General features: G+C 28.0%; 1 protein-coding gene across 5 annotated transcripts in view; it reads right to left on the bottom strand.

The window, feature by feature from the left end:
- The window catches only part of LOC117168452 (complexin), a 792,783-nt gene that overhangs the window by 84,460 nt on the left and 684,629 nt on the right, over nucleotides 1-23,694 (bottom strand). The window contains exon 1 of one of the 5 annotated variants that reach the window (XM_033354114.1): nucleotides 3,927-3,943. The exons of the other annotated variants lie outside the window; for them this stretch is intronic. The gene's annotated coding sequence lies outside the window, so the exon portion shown is untranslated. Of the gene's footprint in view, nucleotides 1-3,926; nucleotides 3,944-23,694 lie in introns of those variants that run through there. 5 annotated transcript variants of the gene reach the window in all.

The raw sequence follows: 23,694 nt of genomic DNA, 5'->3' as shown, positions 1-23,694 counted from the left end.
TGAATAATGCCATTCTACTTTAAATTAAATATAACAGTTTTTTTTGCAAAAAAAGTGAAAACAATCTTGTAAATGTCATTGCAAATAGCTTGGCAAAATACGAGAAGAAGTTCATTTAGGATTTGATGCATGGATTGTAAGCTCGTATTTCAAGAGAATCCGGTTTCCATTTTCAGTTTTCTTTTTCGTTCTAAATTAGAGCTCTCAGCGATTTTGTAGTTAATGCTCTTAAAATCTAGGTTACCACCTGCTTGAGAAAAAGGTAACCGAAGAGAAAAAAAATGTTCTGCAGTGGTTTCCGCATAATTATAAGTTGAACTGCACACGAAGGCTAATGGAAAGCATTCGGATCAGGGTGAGAAGGAAATTCTGTTTGTAATATTAAAATGCTGTTTAATTCTTGAAATTTAAAAACTTATAAGGATGGCTGAAAACTTCGTTTTTAAAATTTCCTGAAGTTTCCCTGATTTTTCCCAAATCAATTTTTCCTTTTCCCTGATCATTAATATTCAAAGACCCGTATATTAATCTAGTAAAAGTTTTAACATAGAATCTTTTTTGAACGAAATAAAACAAACAAATTAATAATTAGTGTTTTCAAATTTATTTATTTGAATCTAAAATGATGATTTTTTAACACAAAAGTTACATTTTAAACAAAACTATTAAATTTTTAATCAAAAAGTTAAATTTTCTACTAAAAAGACGTATATTCAACAAAATAAAATTATAAACAAATAGTTGAATTTTTCACAGAAAAATATCTATTTCCAACCGAAGAGATTCATCAAATGAATTTTTTGTAAAGCGATTACATTTTCAACACTAAATTTTAAAAAAGATCAAATTTTATCAGAATAGTTCAACTTTTAAAGAGATTAATTTTCCAGCAAAGTAATGAATATTTGACTGAACGACTTACCAAACAAGATCAAATTTCTACTAAAGCAGAGAAACTTATAAATCAAAAAGACGAATTTACAACAAAAAAATTTGAATTTTCAAGTACGAAAGATTTTCAAACCAAAAGGTCAAATTTTCATTAAATCAGTCACCTGTTCGCTGACCTATGTCTTATGTGACAACAAAAGGTTTTAAGTATAAAATATAGTTTTTATTATTTTTATTTATTTTTTTTTATTTGATGAAGAAATGGTATTAAATTTTTATGTTATCACTGAGAGGATGCAAAGTGGAGAGTATGCACTCGTAATTTTGCCAACATGTCATACTCTAGTGCGCAATTTCAGAATGATTTAGCAAAGAGGAAAACGAGAGAAAGATAGATAGATTGCAGTCCGGGAGACGAAGGCAGATATTTTTAAAATTTAGCGAGTTTAGCAGTATGCGGGCTCATTTCGCGTTGTCTTCCAAACTGAGTGGCTATAGTACCAAGAAAAAAAAGGTTTAAAAGAGAAAAAGAGAACCGGTCCTCTCTTTCCGTAACTCGCTTAATTTTTGTGCTCTATAATTAACTCATTATCAGGAGAAACGAAATATGATTTCTACAAAATGTTTCAGAACATTTGATTCCGTTCAATTTAATCTGAAAACAGGAGAAATTTTTCTAATATTCAACTGACGTGTTGAAGCTGTTTTAAAAGGATTTTAACATATTAATAAAATTGTTCGAATTTAATTTGGACGGTAAAATAATTGTACGATAGAAAACAAAATTTTATTGTTTTAAAAAAATGTACTTAAATAAATAAAATTATCTTTCTTCAATCTTTCAAATTTTTTCGGAGACAAGAAATATTTTCCTAGATCAAGAAAATCTTTTATCGTCCGTATTTGTAACGACATTTTCTAGCGTCAATATTAATTCATTTTACATATATAAAGCACATTAAATTTATGAATTCCACGTCGAAATATATTCCGCTTTTTAAAAATGATTGAATTGCAATTTTTTCAATTAAGTCCAAAATATTAATTTCTAACAATAAAATTAAATTTTAACCCAACAGTTGAATTTTGAAATAAAAACAAGAACTTATGGCAAAAGAGTTCAGTTTTCAAGCTTAATAATATTTTAGAAAAATGTTGCCTTAAACACAAACAGATACATTTTGGAAGAAAAGTTAATTTTCGAAAAGGAAAGATGAATTTCCAGCAAAAAATGATTTTTTAACTAAATAGTTGAATTTTCTACTGAAACATATTGATTTCGACCAAAAATGAAAAAGCTAAAATTTCAATTAAAAAAATTAATTAAAAAATAAGTATTAGAATTTTTGACCATAAAAAATAAGTCTTTAACAAAAGACAAGTTCACAAAAAATAAGGCATCTTTTAGAAAATAGATGACTATATAATTCGAAAAGGTGAATTTGAAAAAACCAAGGTAATTTCCCGAAAAGATAGATGGATTTTCTACCAAAAAGTTGAATTTTTAAACAAAAGAGACAACTTTTGATGAAAATAGTTAATATTTTAATCAAAAAAGACGACTTTTTAAAATGTTGTCAAAATGTCCACAAAACTGCTTAGTTTTAACAAAGACAATCTAATTTTTTAGAGAACCGTTGAATATTAACGGAGGAAAAACGAATTTTCAAGAAAAAAGTTAATTTTTAATCAAGTAGTTTAACTTTCTATTTCAATTGCCTTTTTCCAAAAAGGTTAATTCTCAACCAAGAAAGATGATTTTTCTATGAACAAAGGAATTTTCTATAAATAAGGATGAATTTTCCACTCGAAATAGTTGTATTTTTGACCAAAAAATATGAATTCTTAATCAAATATTTTAATTTTTTTAAAAATGATTACATTTTTAAACTAATATTATAATTTTTATCAAAAGAAATTCTAAACCAAAAATAGAATGGTAGACCTTCTCATAAATAACGGCTGGATTTTCTTATTGTGGTATAATCTAAAATATTATGGTAAAAGAGGTATAAAAATATTTAAGACATATTCAAAAAACTTAATATAATTAATCAAAGTGTTTCTAAATAGATTATTACTGCTTTTGTCAATTAAATCTACAAAATTTTAACTCTATAAGGCTAAGATCAATTTGAATGTTGGCCGTAATAAGATTTTAAGTCTATCTTATTTTTAGAGAAACTCTTCAAAATCGCCTGCCTCATGGATTTTAATTTGAAACTGCGCTTTGTTTACGTTAGGGGTGCTTTAAAGAAGAAGGAAAGTTCGAATGCCAACTTGGGTCTTTATTTCTTTTTTGATTTAAAGAGAACCACATAAGAGGCGAAATAAATCGGACAATATTTAAAGGTCGCTCATCGCGATTTTTGTTTTGCATATACCGAAAAATTAATTTTTATGAAACAAGGATAGACCATCAGGCAAAATTATACAGAATATAAAAAATGAGTATCTTCTGTTGATATTTTTTATTTAATTATGCAGATTTAAGGAATCGTACGAATAAAATTTGCATAGAAAAGCATTAATCATTTACTCTATTCACGGGCATGTCTTCAATGCCTATTTAAATTATTTTCAGATGCCTAGAAAAATTCACAGAATTATGTAACATTAATTATTTTTAAATTTGTTTATATAAAATTTTTTTAAGAACATGAAAATAATTTAAATGAACCCTGAAACTTAAATTTGTGCACGGTTTTTGTTACAGCCTTGGGCATAAATCCATTTTCAAAATTGGTAGGTTTTTGTTGTGAAAACTTCCAGCTTGCATACTTAACTAATTTCATTTTATAAATTTATAAATAAATCCTTCATTCAATACTTACCAAAGTCATTAATTATCTAGATAAAATTTATAAATATCATGTTATTATATGACACATAAAAATAGGACTAACCTAAAATATTCTAAATGTTTCTTGCATGTCTAAACTAATACTAAAACATTCTTTAAATCTATAACTATATCTAAATTGTCCTAGTTCTGCTCTAAAGTTGTGCATGCTAATAATAAATATACGACTCACGTTAATATGCAACCACACTTAATTGGGCATTTTCTTGGAGAAAGTGCAATATGTCGCCACAATCACGACCACAAAGACATTTAGGAAAGTGTGAATTAATATTGATGTTAACTATGGGACGTTAATTGGGCCTTCAACGACAAAAGCTGACGAAAGCTTGCTAGGGAAGGTGCATTTAATTATATCATGTTGCTGCCTCAGCTCAGCGTATCCGGAGTTTTATATTGCGAAATAGGCTTTCTGGGTTTATAGTCGGCTAGTCTGGGGAAAGTAATCATTTTCCGGCCGATATATCGAAAGTTGCATGTTGCAGCGACTTTACACGCGATCTAACTAACTTATGTACGAGAAACTTGATATCAACCCGATAGCTACTTGCGATCGCTTTATAAAATGAAAAAAAGGAGGGAAAACCGATACTTGAGAGAAGGTGATTATTTTTGCATTGGCGCCACGCCGGAGGATATTTATCGACTTATCGATCATTCTTGGTATTAACGAGCGATCAAGTCAACTTTTACTCTTTTATCGGTTTTATTTACACAAACAAGCTTTCAATAGGCATTTAAAAATAAGTTGAAAAATTTGTAAAGGATTGAGAGGGTAGCCACTTTTATAGTCTAAGAAAATTCAAGGTTTTCCCAGAATTCTTTCATTTAAACTAATCAAAGCTAAACTGTAAATTGAAGCTGCCCAAATTTAAATTCGCTGAACTTTCAATTTTCCAAATCTTCATTCCACAACTTTTTAAGGGCTCAGCAATTTTCTTCTTTTATAATGAAGAATTCAGAATAATAAAGAAATATTTTCAGAAGATTTTATTACCCAAATCAAAAAGCGCCAATTTTATTGTCGTAAAATATTTATGATTTTCAAATTTGGTTTCCAGACATACGAATAGAAATAGTTTTTTTGTTGTTGTAAATACACACTTCATAGGCCAAAATTATCTCACAAGAGGAGAAATAGGGCAACTTTTCACAATAAGAGAGGAATACCATATTAAATTCATTACAAAATGTTTTACATTCCTAAGATTTTAAGGCGAAATGGATTTTTAAAAAAATGGTTGGATTTAAACCAAAAATATTTGTTTTTGAAAAAAGATTTGAGCTTATATGTTCAAAGGTTAAATTTTTTTCAAAACATTTAAATTTTTAATATAATAATTAAATATATAATTAATTAGTAGAATATTTAATCAAATGGATAAATTTTTAAATAAAAATACTCAACTTCAATTAAGCACATATGAATTTTTAATGCAAAAAAACTAATTTTTCTGGAAGCGTTTGAATAACGAACCTGAAAAGGTACATTTTTAACAGAAAATATAATTTTGTTCCAAAAAATATGAATTTTTAACCAAATAGTTTAATGTTCAAAAAATAAATTATTTTCATACAAAACACTTGCATTTTAATTATGAACCTGAAAAGTTAAAATTTCGACAAAAGGTATAATTTCAATCTAGAAAGATCACTTTTTTTTACCAAATAGTTACATTTTGTAGCCAAAAAGAAAGTTTTCTTGTCAGCCAGTTGAATTTTCAACAAAATAATTAATTTTTGACCAAGAAATGCTTTTGCCTAAACAGATTACTATCCTACCATAAAAAATGCATTTTTAATACGAAAGGACAAATTTTCTATCCAAAAAGACAAATTTTCAACAAAAAGCTTGAATTAAATAATTTAGAATTCGACCAAAAATAGATATATCCAACCAAATGGATGAATTTTCAAACTAAAAAACAAACTTTTCATAGGAAAGTTGAATTATCTACCTAAAAAGAGGAATTATCAACAAAAAGGGTTATTTTGAACTGGGTAAAATTCTAAATGAATTTAAATCAGTTGTAAAAAATATTTCAACATCTCTTCAAACCTTTGAAACCCTACGAAATCCCTCACTTCTCGCGAATGTTTAAATCCTTCTTACCGCAATTAAAAACCAATTTCAGATGAAAAACAAATATTATGTGTCACAGCGCTGATTAGTCTTGATGCTGGCTTAAAGTGCTTCTGACAAACATTCCCTTCTGGGGTTAATAAGACAAATCAAACAAAATATTAAAGTATATGAAAAATTAAAAATGCTGCTTTCTGCAAAATAAACAAAATAAATGTGCCTGAACGTTTTCCTGGACAATTTCCTTCTAAGAATCTTCTAAATTCAAGATTACAAGTTAAATTCCAAGGTAGTACAATATTTTACCATAATGTTTCGATTTCTATTATCGATATAAACTGGGATAGAGCCATGTTATTGGATTTTCGCAGAAGGGTTTGTGTAAAACTACATTTCCAGTGCTGAATCGTTTTCCGCAGAACAGGCACGAAATTGATACGACCGAGTGGCGAATTCTATTTGTGGATTAGCATATCCTGGTTTAGCATGGGTCAGCATCATCCTTCTTTTTCCATCCTTTTAAGTTTAATTCAAGTTACAGGAACGGAGAAGGAAAAGAATGAGTGAAAGAAAAAGACGAAGAAGAAAAAGAAGAGGGAAAAGAATACCGTAGAAGGAATCGAGGTTCGGTTGTGCCAAGGGGTAAGAACAAATTGTCTAGACTTTTTTGTCCTCATGCATAAAACATCGCCCTGGTGTCCGTCGTTAATGCAAACAGACATCGAACTTGCAAGCTTGAGCGTGAAGCACCCTATTCTCTCTAAAGTGCGAAGAATCAATCTTATTATGTAGGTCCCGTCTAGCTCAGCTGTTCCTTTCAATTCCTCTTGGGCAAATGTTGCTTGTAAGAAAGACAGTTTACATTTCTTATATATTTTCAACATCAAGACAATAAATGACACAGGTAAAATGAGGAGAAACGACTTTTGCGTAAATAACTTTAAGCTTATTTAAATTGGTACAGTTTAAAAAAATGAAATTTTCATAATTTTGCAACAATTATTTAAAATATTTGATTCAATAAATACTCAAAAATCTTCAAACATCTTAAAAAATCCTTCGAAATACCATATTTTCTGATTTGCATTTTATCTAATAAAATTGTTTTAATGTATTGCAGACTTAAATAAGAATTTGTTTTACATTGTGACAGATTAAGTTTTCGGTTACTGGACTATTTGAAATAATTAACACCGGGCTCATTTATTTACAATTTTTTAAATGTATAAATATTCTCCATTTCGCATTTTAACCCTTTTAGATTTTCTGTTTTTTATCTTCGTCATAGTCATTGTCAACGTTTTAATTAAAATATTTGATTAACAAAGAATTTAAGTAGATGTACTTAAGATCCGGTAACGTAAAACGGAAGGATTTTGGAAGAGAATAGGTTTATCTTTCAATAGATAACAAATGAAAATTGAAGAGGTCTAAAAGTTAAAAATTTTAAAGCTCGCAAATTTAAATATTGCATCTGTCTGTAATTTAGAGACATCATAATAATTATTCTTTTATAAATATGGATTTTCGTTCTATTGCGCTAAATAGAAAAATTTTTTTTTTTTTTTTTAATGAATACTCTGTCTGAAATTCCATTCATCAGAACTGAATGGGCAATGATGTATAAAAGTTTTTCTTTTGCGACATTTTACAACTGCGTCCTTGTCTTGTCGCCCACGCTTTGCAGGAACGTTTCTCTTTGTTTTACGAGGAAGATAGATTGCTCACGATAGCATTTTTTACGACTGAACGGATTGCGAGAACGTAAATTAGAAATGGATTCGAATATCAACCTTCGTAACGTTGATATACGATGTAGGATGTACGATATAGAACGTACGATTGCATTTTGGAATAATATGGAAGTTTCACCTTCTGCACAGTTATTGTCTGCCTCAGTAGTAGAGCAAGACAAATGGTCATACATATCAGAGCTCGTTCACTTTTTAAGAACTATAACTGTTTCGAATGAGGTGGTAAACATTTTTCGTTGATTCGTGCGAAAGATTGCACTAGGTCTGATTACATTTTCTCGTTCATCGCCGTTTCCTATCGTTGTGAAAAGTATCCTTTTTCACGGAATGATGGATTTAGATTCAGATGTATCTATCAGTAATATCTGCTTTGGAGCGTTCATTTTTTTACATTAAAAACGGCTTTAGAGAAGTTTTTAATTTGGATAATTAAAGGATTTACTACTTTAATTCAAAATAAAACATTTTAATTAGAAAAATGTGATGCTTTTTATGTCTTTCATATGTTTTTAACCATTCCCCAATATTTCAGGACAAATTTACATTTTTCAAATTATATAGCCGCCGAATATAAACTATGTACAGTGATAATTAGAAGATAAAAACTGATAACATCAAATTATACGAGTATAACTTATTCTGATATAAGGGATTTTTAATTTAAAGGCTTCTGTATACTAATATTTTTGGTAGAGGCATTTTGCAATTCCTGAAATTGTAAGGTTTATAGAAGCGATGCAATTTTATTCATTCCTCAAATTGAGGAACATCGAATTAAGAGTTTCATTCAAAAAGAATCTTTAAAAATTGTCTAATTGAAAGTTACCCATATAATACGTATAAACATAATTTTAAAAAATTTAGATTGCGATATTAAAAATGTTTTTAAAACATTGAGCTTCTTTTTTACTATAATGCAAAACAATTCAAGAAAATTTAAAAATAGGTATAGACCTGAATTGAAGAGTGGCCCATTAGTTGATTAATTTAGTGTAACATTTTTATTTTAAAAAGTGACTAATAAGCGATTCAAGAAAAAAGTAACTCTTTCAATTTTTTTTTAAATTTCAAATCTTTTGAACTTCCTGAGAATTAATTGTAGATCTTAAAAGTGCATTAAAATTTGATGAAATACCCTAATGCTCATTGGGTTATTATAAAATACACTACAGTATTTCAAATCTTGTTGAATCTTTGGGAATTTAAAAAAAACTCTAAAATATCTGATTATTAAAAAAATCTTATGAAATACCCGAGATTATTTCAAAAGCATTTAAGATAGTTAAGAAATAATTATAGATTTGAGTTCAATAGTAGTTAATGAGGACTATAAGTGGCTGTCTACCAGCGCTGATTGTTTCTGACAGTTAGTGCTTCTTGCGAAAAATCCCCGACTTTAGAAATTTTTCTGAAAATCCCCGACTTTTGTCTAACTTTCCCTGAATAACAAAATTCCTTAATATTTTTCTTAATTTCAGGTTTTTCCTGACCTACGGCTGTCCTGTGAAAGTTCTGTGATTAAGGGGGGGGGGGGATTAAAAAAATTTGCTAAGTTTCTTTTTCAATGTTTAATTGTTGAAATGTATTTTGGATTTGAATAATATTTTGTTTCTCATTATGACCGATAAAATTGTAGCTTAATGAACCATTACAAATAATGCCCTATTTATTAAATAATGAGTTTATTTATTGAAAGAAAAACGTCATTAGAGTGAAATTTCATTTGAAAATGTGACTAATTGATTAAATTTTTGTTTCAGAATCCTGGGTTTTCCCTAAACACTGGTATACTTATTGAAAAATTGTAACATTCTATCTCCGAGTTAAATGCTCTCAATCTTCAACTTTCTAAAATTATTCCAATAATTAAATACGTGTTTAAGTGTGTAATGTCTCACATTCAACTTCGAATTAGGGAATTATATTCTCGAAGTTAATTCGAACTTAACACGTGTTCTGGAACAATTAAAGACGAGTAGGGCGCTTAATAGGAAGCGGAATAAAATTACAACTCTCTCGGGACTTCTGCTCTAAAGACAAGGCCTCTGGCGAATCTGTGATGAGAAATGGTGGGTTTTCGTGCGAATGGCTCAGATATTCGAGGAAAGTATGTAAATCTTGACCCGCGCTGCAGGGTCGAGTATTGGAATCGTTAGGTTCTCAGACTCTCTATTCCTATTCGTTTCTATTTCCCATTCAGAATAAGCTCGGTCGAAAGGTTAAGGTGCGAGATCGAATGGCACGCGATATTATATCCAGTGACATAGACCGATTGCTTTAGTTCGTGCAGCTACGCTTTCGCGTGCGAGGATTGAAATATTTCTGGAAGAATCGTTATTTACAGTACGTCTGCAAGCTTTATACCGATAAAGGGTTGATAGAAGAATGCAAAAATCCAGAAAATACGCGAAAAAATCAAAGTAGGAAGCGATGTGATACGTAAAGGCAGGCTCAACATGGCAAACGAGGTCTGCCAGGAAATTATTCGACCTTGTGCTCTAAATTCGTAATCATTTCTTTCGATTGCAATTCGCTCATGAAAATCTCTGAATTGTTTAATCAAAAGAATCTAAAAGCTTAAATTCTTCTGAATTCAATGATATGCTTACTTTTATCCCGAAAAAATATTGTCAGAAGTTAGAGGGAATAACATAAAAAATAGAATTTTTCGGCCACGTTTTGCCAACTTCGACGTTCAGCTGGTACCCGATAGCGGTCGACGTTAAAACAAATTCGAAAAAATGCACAGATGTTCATTGAACACTTTTCAATGTAATACATTTGTCGAAATTCTAAAATATTCAATAACTTAATTTTTACGGGGATTTATTTAAAAACAATTTATCTTGAAAGTAAGGGAGAAGCTTAAAAGTTTAAAAGTTCCGAATGTGCAGTTTCGTGATGTGCGTGCAGTGCAGTAACTAAATTTATGAAAAATAAAAATTAAATGATTCAAAATGACAGAATTTTGACAATGGAATTGCGTTTAAGGTTGGTGAAAGAATGTCTGCATTTTTTCAGATGTGTTCTAATAATGACAGCTTTATGGGCACATATGAGAGTCAACGCTTGAATAAAAAGCAATTGATTTTTTAACAAAAAATAGTTACATTTTCACTAAGGAGTAGAAGTTTCATCATAGTAACACAATTTTTAATACAAGTTTATACTTAAAACAAAAAACAGAAAGTTTCTGCAAGAAATGATGAATTTAGTCGTTGTATTTTCAACTGGAAAATATACGCTTTTCAAACAAAAATGGAAAATTTAGTCTCAGTACAGAAAACTAGTTTACAAAAAATTTCAACAAAATAGTCCAATTCTGAACAAGAGTGAAAATTTTTTAACTAAAATGATGAGTTTTTCCACTATACAGACGAATCTCAACAAATAAAGATTTTTCTGTAAACATTTGAAATTGTTGAACTTTTAAGCTAAAGGACAAATTTTCTATACAACAGTTCAATTTTTACCTGAATAGTAGAATTTTTAATTAAAGAAGACAAAGTTTTTAGTAAAACAGTTTTAATCTTAACCAAAGAGGTGAATTTCCAGCTGCAATTATGAATATTCAATACTAAAATCATTTTCTTCATAAAGTGATGCAAACTCTAGCCAAATAGTTTAAATATAAACAAAAAAAGAATAATTTACATCTAATTATATAACAGTTAATTTTTCAAGCAAAAAATTTTAATTTTTAATAAAAGAATAGTTGAAATTAGTCAAAAAACACGCATTTTCAACAAAATAGTTGAATTGTTAAACAAAGAAGATTTCGGAAATAATAAATGTGACTTTTTAACAAAAATGTTTAATTTTCAATCGAATAGTCAAATTTTTAACTTAAAATATTATCGTTAGGACGAAGCAATTGAAAAAAAGAAATAAAAGGAAAATAAATTTCTCACAAGCACATTATTTCAGGGTGTCCGGAAAAATTCATTTCAAAAATGACATAATTTTTTCCACACCACTTCTTAATTTTTCCTGTCTATTATTATAGTAAGATAAGTTTCTTAATCGTACAAAATTCTTAAAGTTAAGCATTTTACGAATGAAATCAAATAATTTCAAATTAGAATTTTAAATTTTCCCTCACTTAACCTGCACAACAACATTCTTAGACTTTTGCCTGACCCACGGTCACCCTGTTTGAATAGAAGTAATGTTGAGACATTCAGAAAAGTTTTTTTTTCGACAAAGCAAATTATTATATTTTAAATCAACTCAGGGAACTTACGCAGAAGCGTTCCCAAAAAGGATTTATAATAGTTTTTATTATTCAAACGTTTCTTCACTATTCCTAACGTTTTATATTTTTAAACCAAAAATTAAATTTATAGCGTTGCCCTGGTTTAGGGTATATTCGTTTTAAAATTAACAAATTATTTCGTCGATATTTAATTCAAGAGAACATAGTTAATAAAAATGGAAGATATTGAAAATAAGAAACCACTTAAGTAAGTTGAATGAGACTGCTCTCATTTTTAGGATCCTATCGTTGTTCTGTGATGCCTACTAGAAGTGGAATCTTAATTTACGAGTTTTTTGAATAAGGCGCGGGGACCAGCTTTCTTTTAGAAGACATCGTTAAAATAAAAGCAGGTCACCCAGTGGAGACTCTTGTGGTGACAAATAAAGTCGTACAGATGGAAAAGGCGTATGGAAAAACTAGGGCAACTTGTGCAAGTGAAAGTTATCTTTTTTAATGATGCATCACTTCGCAGTGAAGCCTCACACGTTCATCCACGCCTGACGCATGACCTGACACGTGCTATGCAGAGCTTACACATGATCAATCCATTGCAATCTTAAATTATTTGTACCTTTTAGTTTCTATCCGCAAGACGACTAATACTATTAATTTTACTGAAAATTTTTTAGCAAATCACTTAATTAGAAAATCTTTAAAGTTGAATATGTAAAAATTTTACGTTTAAGGTAGTCGTCATGCCAAAAATTAGTTCGCTAGAAAAAACTCTATAATTTTTATAATTGAAATGTTCTTACCCATGTTTAATGAGAGAAAAAAATATTATTCTAACCCGAAAATTTACTTTTTGAATTGTATAAAATAAGTCAATAATTTTAAAATATACTTATTTAAACAAAACTTTTTTTAAAAAAGTGTTTTAACGATTTCAGCAATATGAAAATGTACTTCTAAAATTTAAAACACTATACTTCTTGAAAATGTTTGAGCGTGAAAATAAGCCATCATTTATGGAAATTTACCATTTTTGAATAAATTAGTAAGAAACGATAATGAGATATAATTCAATCCTAAAAATTGTTCAAATACATTTTTTTGGCTAGTTTTATTTTTATTTTTTTCACTGAAAATAATGTTAATTATTAGAAATATCATAAGGAGTAAAATTATTTTCATTTTTAGGATAATTAGACTTTTCGAATTTAAAAAAATCATGGGTTTTAACTTCCGAGGTCTTATCCATTTATAATTTATAAGTTGTGAACACTGAATTATTTTTGACTTAAAATTTTTTAATGTGAATGATTTTGGTCTTTATAATGGCAAATGATATAAGTAATTTTAGACAGCCATATGACGCCTGAAGTAGTATAAGTCATTTGACTACAGTCAGAAGAAGTATCTAGCAGAAGAAATTATTTTTAGTTAGAACAAATATGATGCAGTAAGTATCACTGACTTTCAGTCAGCCGTAATGAATTCCAAGTAGTACAACTGATTTTAGGTCAATCATATAAATTGTCAAGTGATATAAGTCATTCAACTCCTTTCATAATGAGTATCAAGTAGCGGAAGTTATTTTTAGTGAAACCGAATGTGATTCAAGTAGTATAACTGTCTCTAAAACAGCCGTGATGGATTCCAAGTAGTATTGATTTATTAAGTGTCCAGTAATATGAGTCACTTGACTCAAGTCAAAATAAGAAACCAGAGGGAAAAGTTGTTTTAAGCCCGATCGAAGCGGATTCAAGTAGTGTAACTGACTTTTAGTGAGTCATGTGAAGTATTAATTAGTATACGTGATTTGACTCCACTTATAATGAGAATCAAGCAGTAGATGTTATTTTAATTGAGACTGAATTGTATTCAAGTGGTAAGGTAGAATTGCATTCAGCCGTATGAAGTATCAAGTGTTATTGAGTTATTTCAGTTAGAAGTATGGAGTTTCAGATAGCATAAGTTGATTGACTTCAGCTATAATAAGCATATAATGAAATAAGTCTTTTTAAGTTAGACTAAATGGGTTTTAAGTAGTATAAAAGGCCTTAAGTCAGATATACAGTGTCGAGTCAGACCCCATACCAAGTAGTATTACGTTATGAAGTGTCAAGTACAATAGTCAAGTTACCCTAGTCAAATTGAGAATCAATTCGAAATAGTTGTTTCAAGCTAGATCGAATGGAATTTAAGTAGTTAAACTGACTTTTAGTCAGCTCTTTAAAGTATTCATGCAGTATGAGTTATTTGAGTCCAGTTATAATGAGAATCAAGTAGTATACGTTACTTTAATTCAGGCTAAATTGCCTTTAAGTGGTACAACTGACTTTAAATCAGCCGTAACGAATTCCAAGATGCATTGTGTAGGAATTTTTATGTCGAAATATCAGGGAGCCACTTGGGCGTCATGTGGAATAGATCAATATTAGTCCAAAAATTAAAAAGATTTAATGCAAATTTGAAATTATGAACTTTTTTCTGAATATGTAATGTAGTTGTTGCAGTGTAGAAAAGCTGTAAGAAAAATCACTTTAGTGTCCCCTGTTATAGGTGATAATTGATCAAACGTGATGATAATCTCGATAGTCTATAGCCATTATACGAAAGCCTCAAACTCGATCGTGTCAATATCGACAACCACTTCCTCCATTTCGAGTATTCATTACGTATAATCGACAGCCATGGAGTACCGCATCTATCAATAATGCTTCATTATTGCGATTGGACGAATTAAATTAATTCTGATTCAGGCGTCACAGATCCCATACCGTCATTGTCCGATATTATTAACTCACGTACTTCCTGTATCGTCGCTTTTTGTAACCTATCATCGACCAATTAATTAGTCCAGGGTATTCGAGATGCATTGATGCTGAATGAAAATGCGTACTTGGAATGTTGTTAATTAGTTCATTGAGTTCAAAATGGTACGATTATTATCAACCAACGATAAATAGAGAGGCATAGAAGTGTTCAGCTGCATTTACTACTTCGAGTGATAGAGGCTATCAATAGAGGATTGCCAATGGAAAAGTTTTTTTTATTTTGTTCGCTCTACAATGGAATCTATTTGGAATTAATTACTTAATATACTATTTTATGACAATCAATTTAATCTACTTTCCAGCTATATTGTTTTGTTTCCCCTATTCTAATTGTATCAGCTAGCTTTTGTAAGTTTTTTTAGTACGGAAGGAATCATATTAAATTCGAAAATGGGTAAATTGAGCGACGAAGCTTTAGAAAGAACATTGCTTTTGAAAATAAAGAAAAAATATACCGGGCTGCCATAGCTCATTCACTTAGAAATTCTTTTCAAAGTGATCTGTTTAAGCTGAAAAATTGACAAAAAGTAACTGATGTTCTTTTGAATGAGAAAGAATTCATAAGAATATGACGGAACTTATGAATTGAAATTAATTTTATTGAAAGCCTAAGAATGTAAGATGATCTTAAAAGAGTTTAGGGGTGACTCAGGAAGAACTTCAAACAATTTTCATTCTGCTTAATTATGTTGAATCAAGTGAATTAAGAGAAATTCTAGTGGATTCAAAAGAATTAAATTTTTTAAAGAACTCGTGATATATGCAAAAACTTGAAGGAAAAAATAATATTCTATTTATTTTCATATAATTGAAGTAAAATTAAAAGAATTCGCGGGAATTTAAGTAACTTTCATGAAATCCATGAAAATTAAAAAAAAAACATATATTTAATTGAATTTTTTAATTGCATTCTCACCGAATTGAGTAAAATGGAAGTGAACAGAATTCTAGTAAATTGAAAACGTATCCAAAAACATCATGAAACAACTTAAACAAAATTGAAAATAATTTGGTAAAATTGCTAAGAATTCAAGAAGATTAGAAATAATTGGGTTTCTTGTTTTAATTTTTCGAAAGCAGTGACGAAAGACATGTTTTTATTTAAACAGTGGCTACAATGACTTAATCTTTTGAGAATTGATTAAATAGTCATTTAAGACAGAAAAGTTATTCAAAAAACTTTTAAAGTTCGGAGAAATTCTCAAGTTGTGAAAACCCTGAAAAATTGAAAAGATATATTTATTGAGTTGAAGTACTCCAAAGTCGAGAATATTCTGCATTTAGATTTCTATGAAATTTGAGAAAACTGGATTTTTCAATTTGAAAGCATCATTTTCGATAGTGATTAAATCCAGTTATACATCCTAAACAAATTGAAGAAAATCCTATAATAAAAGCATTTAGAATTAAGGTCAGATCAATCTTGTTAGCCTTTGCTATGTATTGGGTAAATTCGAATCTCTAGATGTCCCCAAGCTGAGAAAATTCTCTGAATGAAATTCTTCTAAGTGTGGGAAAGTTAGATATTGATTAATTCCCAAATTCAAAAGAAGTGATAGTTTAATATTATTTTACCATTTAAGATAAATTTATTTATATACAAGTTATTTGAATAAGACAAAATCTGAGATAGCTAAATCTTCCAACGTTAGAAAATATAAAAATTTTAACTATTTCTAATACAAGATTGAAAATGTTGAAAATTGATAGAATTTGAATTTTTTACGAGATATCAGATCATGAAAGTTCTGCAGAACCAAACCTTTATATTTGGGTCGGTTAAATTTTGTACGTGTCCATGACACGGAAAACTTCTATATTTGGAAACCTTCCAAATTTCTTTAAGTTGAATGTTGTTAGTTCTGCTAACTCACTAAAAGGTTATTCCAGAAGCATCTACAAGTCAAGAAGTATTTAATTTAACAAGTTTCCAAATTCGGAAGCGTAACTTTATGAAATTTCGATGTGCATCCTTCGAGATAATTTTGGATTTGGAAACCTTGAAATTTGTGACTTGTAAGTCTTTTATAATCGATTGCATTCTCTTCCAATTTAGTAAAGTAGCATTTTACATGTATCCTCAACTCAAAATTTCCATCGTGCAGAACTTGGAGAAATTATGTATTTCTCCTAATTTCACTTAAATAAGGTTGGCTGCAAAATTTTGATGTTTAAAAATTTGGACATTTGACCTCGTCGAGATATGGGTTCTGAATGAAATCTAATTATTTCGCACGTCACTATTTTTTATGGTCACTTTTATAGAAATTCACTGGCTTTTCTGATTTTCCCTGGATAAAAAAATTATCTGCCTTTTCCATGATTTGCAGGTTTTTCATAAACTAGGGTGACCCAATTGAAACACTTCTCTTTGCGATATTGATTGTTAGAAACCACATCCTAATATGGACCTAGTAGGTATTTGGGTTGGAAGGGCACATTAAACAATGTAAGTGTAGTTCGAAGTAGAATTGGCGCTAGTTGCATCATAAGGTTTGATACCATCAACAATAGTACATGCCGCAAATTTGGAACGAGTGATCTAATGGAAAGAGGTAGCGAAAGTGAATATTAAAATGTCATAGGGTATATGGGATTGTGTAAAATTTTTACGTGCACTTTCCCTTGCACTATTTCGAAATTCAGGTTATTATTATTTGATTTTTGTAACAATTATAATTTAAAAAGAAGTTGAAGTGAAAGTGAAAAAGTTAAATAATCACCTCATAGACAACAGAATGTTGAAAGCAAAGGGGTAGTACGGACAGATAAGGAGGAAGGGAGCCCTCAGAAATAGGTCGTTCATCTTGTAATACGGTAAAGCTTTCTGCACCCATTTACGAGATCCTCCGATGTCCTTATTAACCAGCCAAGTGGCAATGTATACACAGATTCTTGCAAATGTGTACATAGGTCGATATTTTCACTCCCAAGCATAAACAGAGTCTAAAATATTCGCTCGTTTGGCTATTACTCTAATCCCGTAATATGCGCGGCGAGAAATCGAGGCAGGATGGCGAATCTAAATGGATTGCACCTGCTGCATATTAGTGTTTCCAGATCCAAACATCAACACTCATGTTTGTTGGAGCCAATATGAATTTCGGATATCCTTCCGAAAAGGTCACCCAAATATATTGACTTGATAATTACTGTAGAGGTTTCTTTTGCATTCTAGTAAAAAGTCTTAAAAGGCTTATTCGATGGAGAATAATCGAAACTAATTTATTTAGACTTTTTACTTCTTATAAAGATATATCTTTCTAAGTATAAAAATATAAAAGGTTGCAATGCAGAATTAGATAAACAACAAATTAAAATTTTCTCGCACAGGCACAAAATAACATTCCTTAAAATTCAAATGACAATTTAAAATTAAACAAAAAGCCCAGTGTTAAGCTGAAGTGTTGTTGATTCGAGACCAAGAACGTTTGATCGAAAAAAGTGTTCCAATTTAAAAGCTGGAAATCGCAAAGTTACACTCAGCACAAGCGTAAATCGTCCAAGAATTTGTAGATAACAATCTCATAGGTTTTAATCATTGGATTTTGTTAGCGAATTATTTAAAACAGAAAAGCCTGCTTTCGGTACATGAAAACCCTAAATAAGAATAACAGATACTTATGAAAAAAAATGATCACGTGCATATAATAATTTTCGTTGAATGGCCTTTGAAAACAATCAAAACATTTTTAAAAAACGATAATAATTTCAGAAAATATGTATGCTGAGGATAAAAAAATATTATTGCGCTATAAATACAACGCTCAGATTTTAACTAAAATTTAAATGACAAATTATTTATTAATGTATTAAAAGCGGCTGATTTAAACAAAACATTTTAAAAGAATGTATATTTTATTTCTTAAGAATTTTTTATGCCATAAATTCCTTTTTGGAAAAATGTAAGTTACCTAGTTTTGTGCTGCCACATTTCAAATATTAATCAGAGATAAAATCTTTTATGTAAGAGTTATAAGTCTTATTGAAATACATTTTTTCATCACAACACTTAAATAATAAAATTAAGATATCTTAAGAAAAATAGCGAAAATATAATTAATTAAAGTATAATTAAATATTTCTTTCCAAGATTTGTCATTTGGTCATTACTATAATAAATGCTTTAAATGTAAATTTCAAACTAAGCTCTTTAATGCTTTTTAACTCAAATTTAAAAAATAGTTTAACTCAGAGCTACTAAAATATTAAACATTCAACAAATATTTAGTTTATATAGATGCGACCGAAAAATATTTGAGCTTTACATTTTTATTTAAATCCTGAATATTTCAGTTTAACAATTGCATTTAAAAATTGAATTCGATTATTTTTAAACGCTTGACTATAAATTACTGAAGTCAGAACAACTTCTGTCTCGGGGTTCACGTTTTGCACATATTTTAAAATGTTTGAATTTCTTTTTATTTTAGTTAAAAATTTGTATAGTGTTTTTAATTATAGACAATAGGTTTATATTTATTTTATAATTTTTTTTTCTACATCTTTTACTTTACTTTAAGGGCATGGTCTACAATAAAAATGGGTTAGAATATTTGTAGAGATGTCCTTACAAATATTATTAAATTCTAGTATTGGAAGATTTAAACATTTTTGTAACAAGAAATATGATAATGAATTTCTTTTCATCTTTCTTATATAATATGAATTTAAGAGAAAAAGTATAAAGACAAACAATATTTTTGCGAGGTTTTTTGGAAAAAGCCTTTCTTTAACAAAAATTGTTAATAACTTAATTGCTATTCAATGATTCAACGCATTACTTTATTATTATTAATTAACAATTAATTAATTTACATCGTTTTCAATTTTCATTTTAGAAAACCAAAGGACTTAACTTTTGTATTCCAAGTATTTCTTATATGTTACAAATACAAACAAATTCACAATTAAAAATTTACCATATTTTTTGGGTACTTAAATTTTTCTGGCACCTGAGTCAATAAATCTTAATTTGTAAAAATGTGCAACCCTATAGCAAACAAATTATAATTGTCTATATTTCTGCGCTTTCAACATTTAATTTTAATCATTTGAATAATGTGGACAATTTTATGGTTAGATTCGTAATTAAAAATTTTGAATCTTACAAATGCTTATTTCGTATTCATAAATATATTTAATATTCTAAATTTATTAACTTAACCTTAATAATTTCACATTTTAAATTATGATAGTACTTCCTAAGGTTTGTATTTAAAAAATGTCAAACGGTGAGAATTTGTGATCAGAAACAGCGATTTACGTGTTTTAGTATATATAATATAAAGAATTCAAAATTCAAAGAAAGCTTAAATCTGCCTAAAAAGTGAAATTAATTTATCTAAAAAATTATTTTTTTTATTATAATATAAATAAAATTATATGAAACAGCTTTTATTCGACTAATTAATTCATTATTTAAATCCATGGTGATTTATACATTGCAATAATCTACTTTACGTCCGTCCTTAAAAATTATTCCGAATTTTCCACGAATGTATATAGAAGACAATATGTAAATTTTTCTGTGATGAAACGTGTTTGAAATATTAATGACAATATGGGGTAAAACTGGACTCTATACGAAAGAAAATGTGAAATAAAAAAATTCTCTGGTCAATAGTAATTCGTAAATGCTTCGGGTATGCATAATAACATGTATTTATTAATGCAGCTTAAACTTGAGCCGCATATCCGATAATAATTATTAAGAGTATTTGTGTTCTGCTCAAACGAAACTCAATATTTGATTGAAAATGCTGGTCTTTGGAAAGCTACTAAAAAGTTTAATATGCTTTTGCAATTTTCATTTTTACCTTTTTATAATTTCAGAGAATTCTTTATGTTAGCGTACTTACTGGAAACTAATTTCAAAGCAGGTATGCTCCAGATAATTAATCTTTCAATTAAAAATTACTGACCAACCGTAAAATTATAAAAATTTCAAATAACTGTTTATTTGTTAAAAGCCTTCCAACACTCAAATTCAAGCTGAAATTAAATTTTAAGAATTGAGAAGAAGGAAATAAGTATTGTCAGTTTTTTTATTTATATTCGAGTTTTTTTGAAAGATGTTTAGGAATTTCAAAGGTTTACAAGGAATCAAGAAATATTTGATAAATTTTCGGACATGTTTTGAAAGTTTCAATACTTTAAATTTATTTAAAACGTCTTAAATTCCTAAAAAATACTATCAAATTAGTCGGATTTTTCTGAACATTTAAAAAGATAATTCGAATTGTAAAAAAATTCCCTTCGAATCTTCTAAATATTCTCAGGGATTAAGAAAAATTATCCCCTAGAAAACTTTTGAAATTCTTTCAAACTTCTACAGTTTTTTAATCCTTAAAAATGTACATTTATAAAAATCTTTTAAAGTTTAAAAAATCTTTTTTATTCTATTTTGAAATTTTATTCAAAATAAAAAATCATTTATAATTTTCACACGAATGTTAAAAAAATCTTTTTAAATCTTTTTTAAATCTTTTTAAATCGTTTTAAATAAATAATCTTTTTTAAGATTAATGTTTCGAAATAAAAAATCATTTTAATTTTTCCTAGGAACCTAATTTTTTTCATTTTTGTAAAACTTACTAAATTTTTTTAAAACTTTCACAAGTTTTCATTATTTTTTAAATCATTTAAAGACTTTTGTATAGCTCTTAAGCTCAATCGATTTTTTTAAAATTATGTAATATGGCGAAATTGCAAAATTATGCTTTTGTACCTTTTATATATATTTAATCATTAAAAAAAATGTAATCTCCTTGAATCTTCCATAATTACTAAAAGGCTTTTGACTTTTTTTTTTAATTCCTGAACATAAGTTTTTGTCGCCAATTGATTGAGCAGAAAGTTCATAACTTAAAAATGTTAGGTAATTGCGTAAAAAATATCCTCCCCCAAAAAAAGGCCGCACCGACGCGCAAACCCCCTCTCACTTCTAATGTTATGTAATATGTGAATGCTTTCTTTTAAAATAATTGTATATTCTTTGAAATAATTTCCTACTCCTAGCAGATTTTCACGAATCATTTGAAAAATGGTTTCATTTAAAGACTGAACTTTTCTCGGAAAAGGTGCATTTTTGTAATTTTGAATATTCAATATGCATGGCGTTATACCAAGCTTAAAATTAATTTTAGAAAATTTAATAAAGAATTTAAAATTCAGATTCATGAGAGCAAAATAACAGATTAACGGGTAATATTTTTTAATGAAAAGTCATATGTGCGACATAAAAGATTTACAAAAAGATACATTGCACATCATGATAATATACGTGTTGTTTTAGTATCTTTTATGGAGTATGCGTTGTCAGCGAAATTCGTTCCCTTTGCACAGCTGACGTTGGCTGAATCTCCTCGGGGCCATTATTATTTATTTTTTGAACAGGCACAAAACATGACACTTCAGTATGAAAATTTATCTTCACAATTGATGTAATGTTTTATATATTGGTTACTAGATTAATTTTTTTCAAAATAAAAATTAATTTAACATTAAATAAATTATTTAATATTTTATAAATATTTATAAAAGTATAGTAGACCGATCTCAAATAAAATCGTTTTTACATAAAATTTTTTTTTCTTACGACATTTTTGAAAATTACCAAAGTGGTGTAGCTTTTTAGCATAAAGTAAAAATAAATGTTCCCAAAAAAGATACTTTTGATTTTTTTGGGGAGATTTTCAGATTCTTTCATCATATATATTTATGAAATATAAAATTACACAATTTCGAAATATTATATTTTTTGTTTAAATAAAAAAATGGATGAAATTGTGATTTTCACTTTTAAGTTGAATAAATTGAAATTTCCGAAAATTTTCATTGGCAAACAAGAAAATAAAACGTTTGAAAATGTTTATTTAGAACAATAAAATATTTAAGAACTATTGAATTCCTGAAATTATATAATTCTCAAAATCACAAATTTTTATTTTTTCACAATTAGTAAATATTCTTTAAAAAAGCACATTCTAGAAATTGGTAAAGCCTAAAAATTAAAATAAAAATTTTCAAAAAACGTTATACGTAATATTTGTGCCGGTTGTAATTCTGGTTTAAAATTTGAAAAACCTGAAAATATGCAAATTTTCCAGTTTTAATTCATTTTGCTTTTGGAATATTTGAGTTTCGTTACTTATGATTTTCGGTAGTTTTATTGTTTGTGATAATTTAAAAGTTCAGAAATTTTCTAAAACGATAATTGATTAAAAATGATTGATATTTTGAAAATGTTATTTTACATATTTAAAAAATAGGTTTTCGTATATAATAATAAAAAATGTATATTTAAAGACATTTTCATTTTATTTTACAGGATCTTACATCATATTTTTATAAAATGGAGGTAGTTTAAAGGATATTGAGATATTTTAGAAGTAGAACAAATTTCGAAATATTTGATAAATTTTCTAAAAACTTCTGAAGTTTAAAAATATTTTTGATCTCTGTGAAAGTTCTAAAATTACTAAATATCTTTTAAATCAATTCGAATTTCCCCTAAAATTTGTTTGGAAAACTGCGAAATTATGAAAATTGCCTTAAAATCTTTTAGATTCTTTTTAAAAATTCTGGAAATCTTTTGAAATTTTTTGAAATCTTTTTAAATAGTCTCTTAAAATTAATTTTTTGAAATTAAAAATTATTTTTGATTCTCCTAACAATGTGAAGAAATCTTTTTCATTCCCTTGAAATCTTCAAAATTCTGAAAAAAAAATATTTTTTTTAATCTTTAGAAATATACGATTAAGAAATTTAGAATCATTACAAGTTTTAACATTATTTTTTAATCTTTTGAAATTTCTATGTATTTCTTAGACTTTCATGAATCTTTTCTTAAAGTTTATATTCGTACAAAATTTCACAAACATTTTTTTTTGTAAATCTTCTACATGATTTTTTAAACGTTAGAAAATGTTTTTAAATCTTTTTAATTTTTCCTTAGAATTAATTTTTCAAAGTGAAAATTTGTTATAAATTTTCCCATGAATCTTTCGATAATTTTATTAGTTTCTTAAAGTCTCCGATATTTTCGCGAAATTTGGCAGCAT

Source organism: Belonocnema kinseyi, chromosome 2 (genome assembly GCF_010883055.1).
Source record: "Belonocnema kinseyi isolate 2016_QV_RU_SX_M_011 chromosome 2, B_treatae_v1, whole genome shotgun sequence".
NCBI lineage: Eukaryota > Metazoa > Arthropoda > Insecta > Hymenoptera > Cynipidae > Belonocnema > Belonocnema kinseyi.
This window is presented reverse-complemented; position numbering and strand designations above follow the sequence as displayed.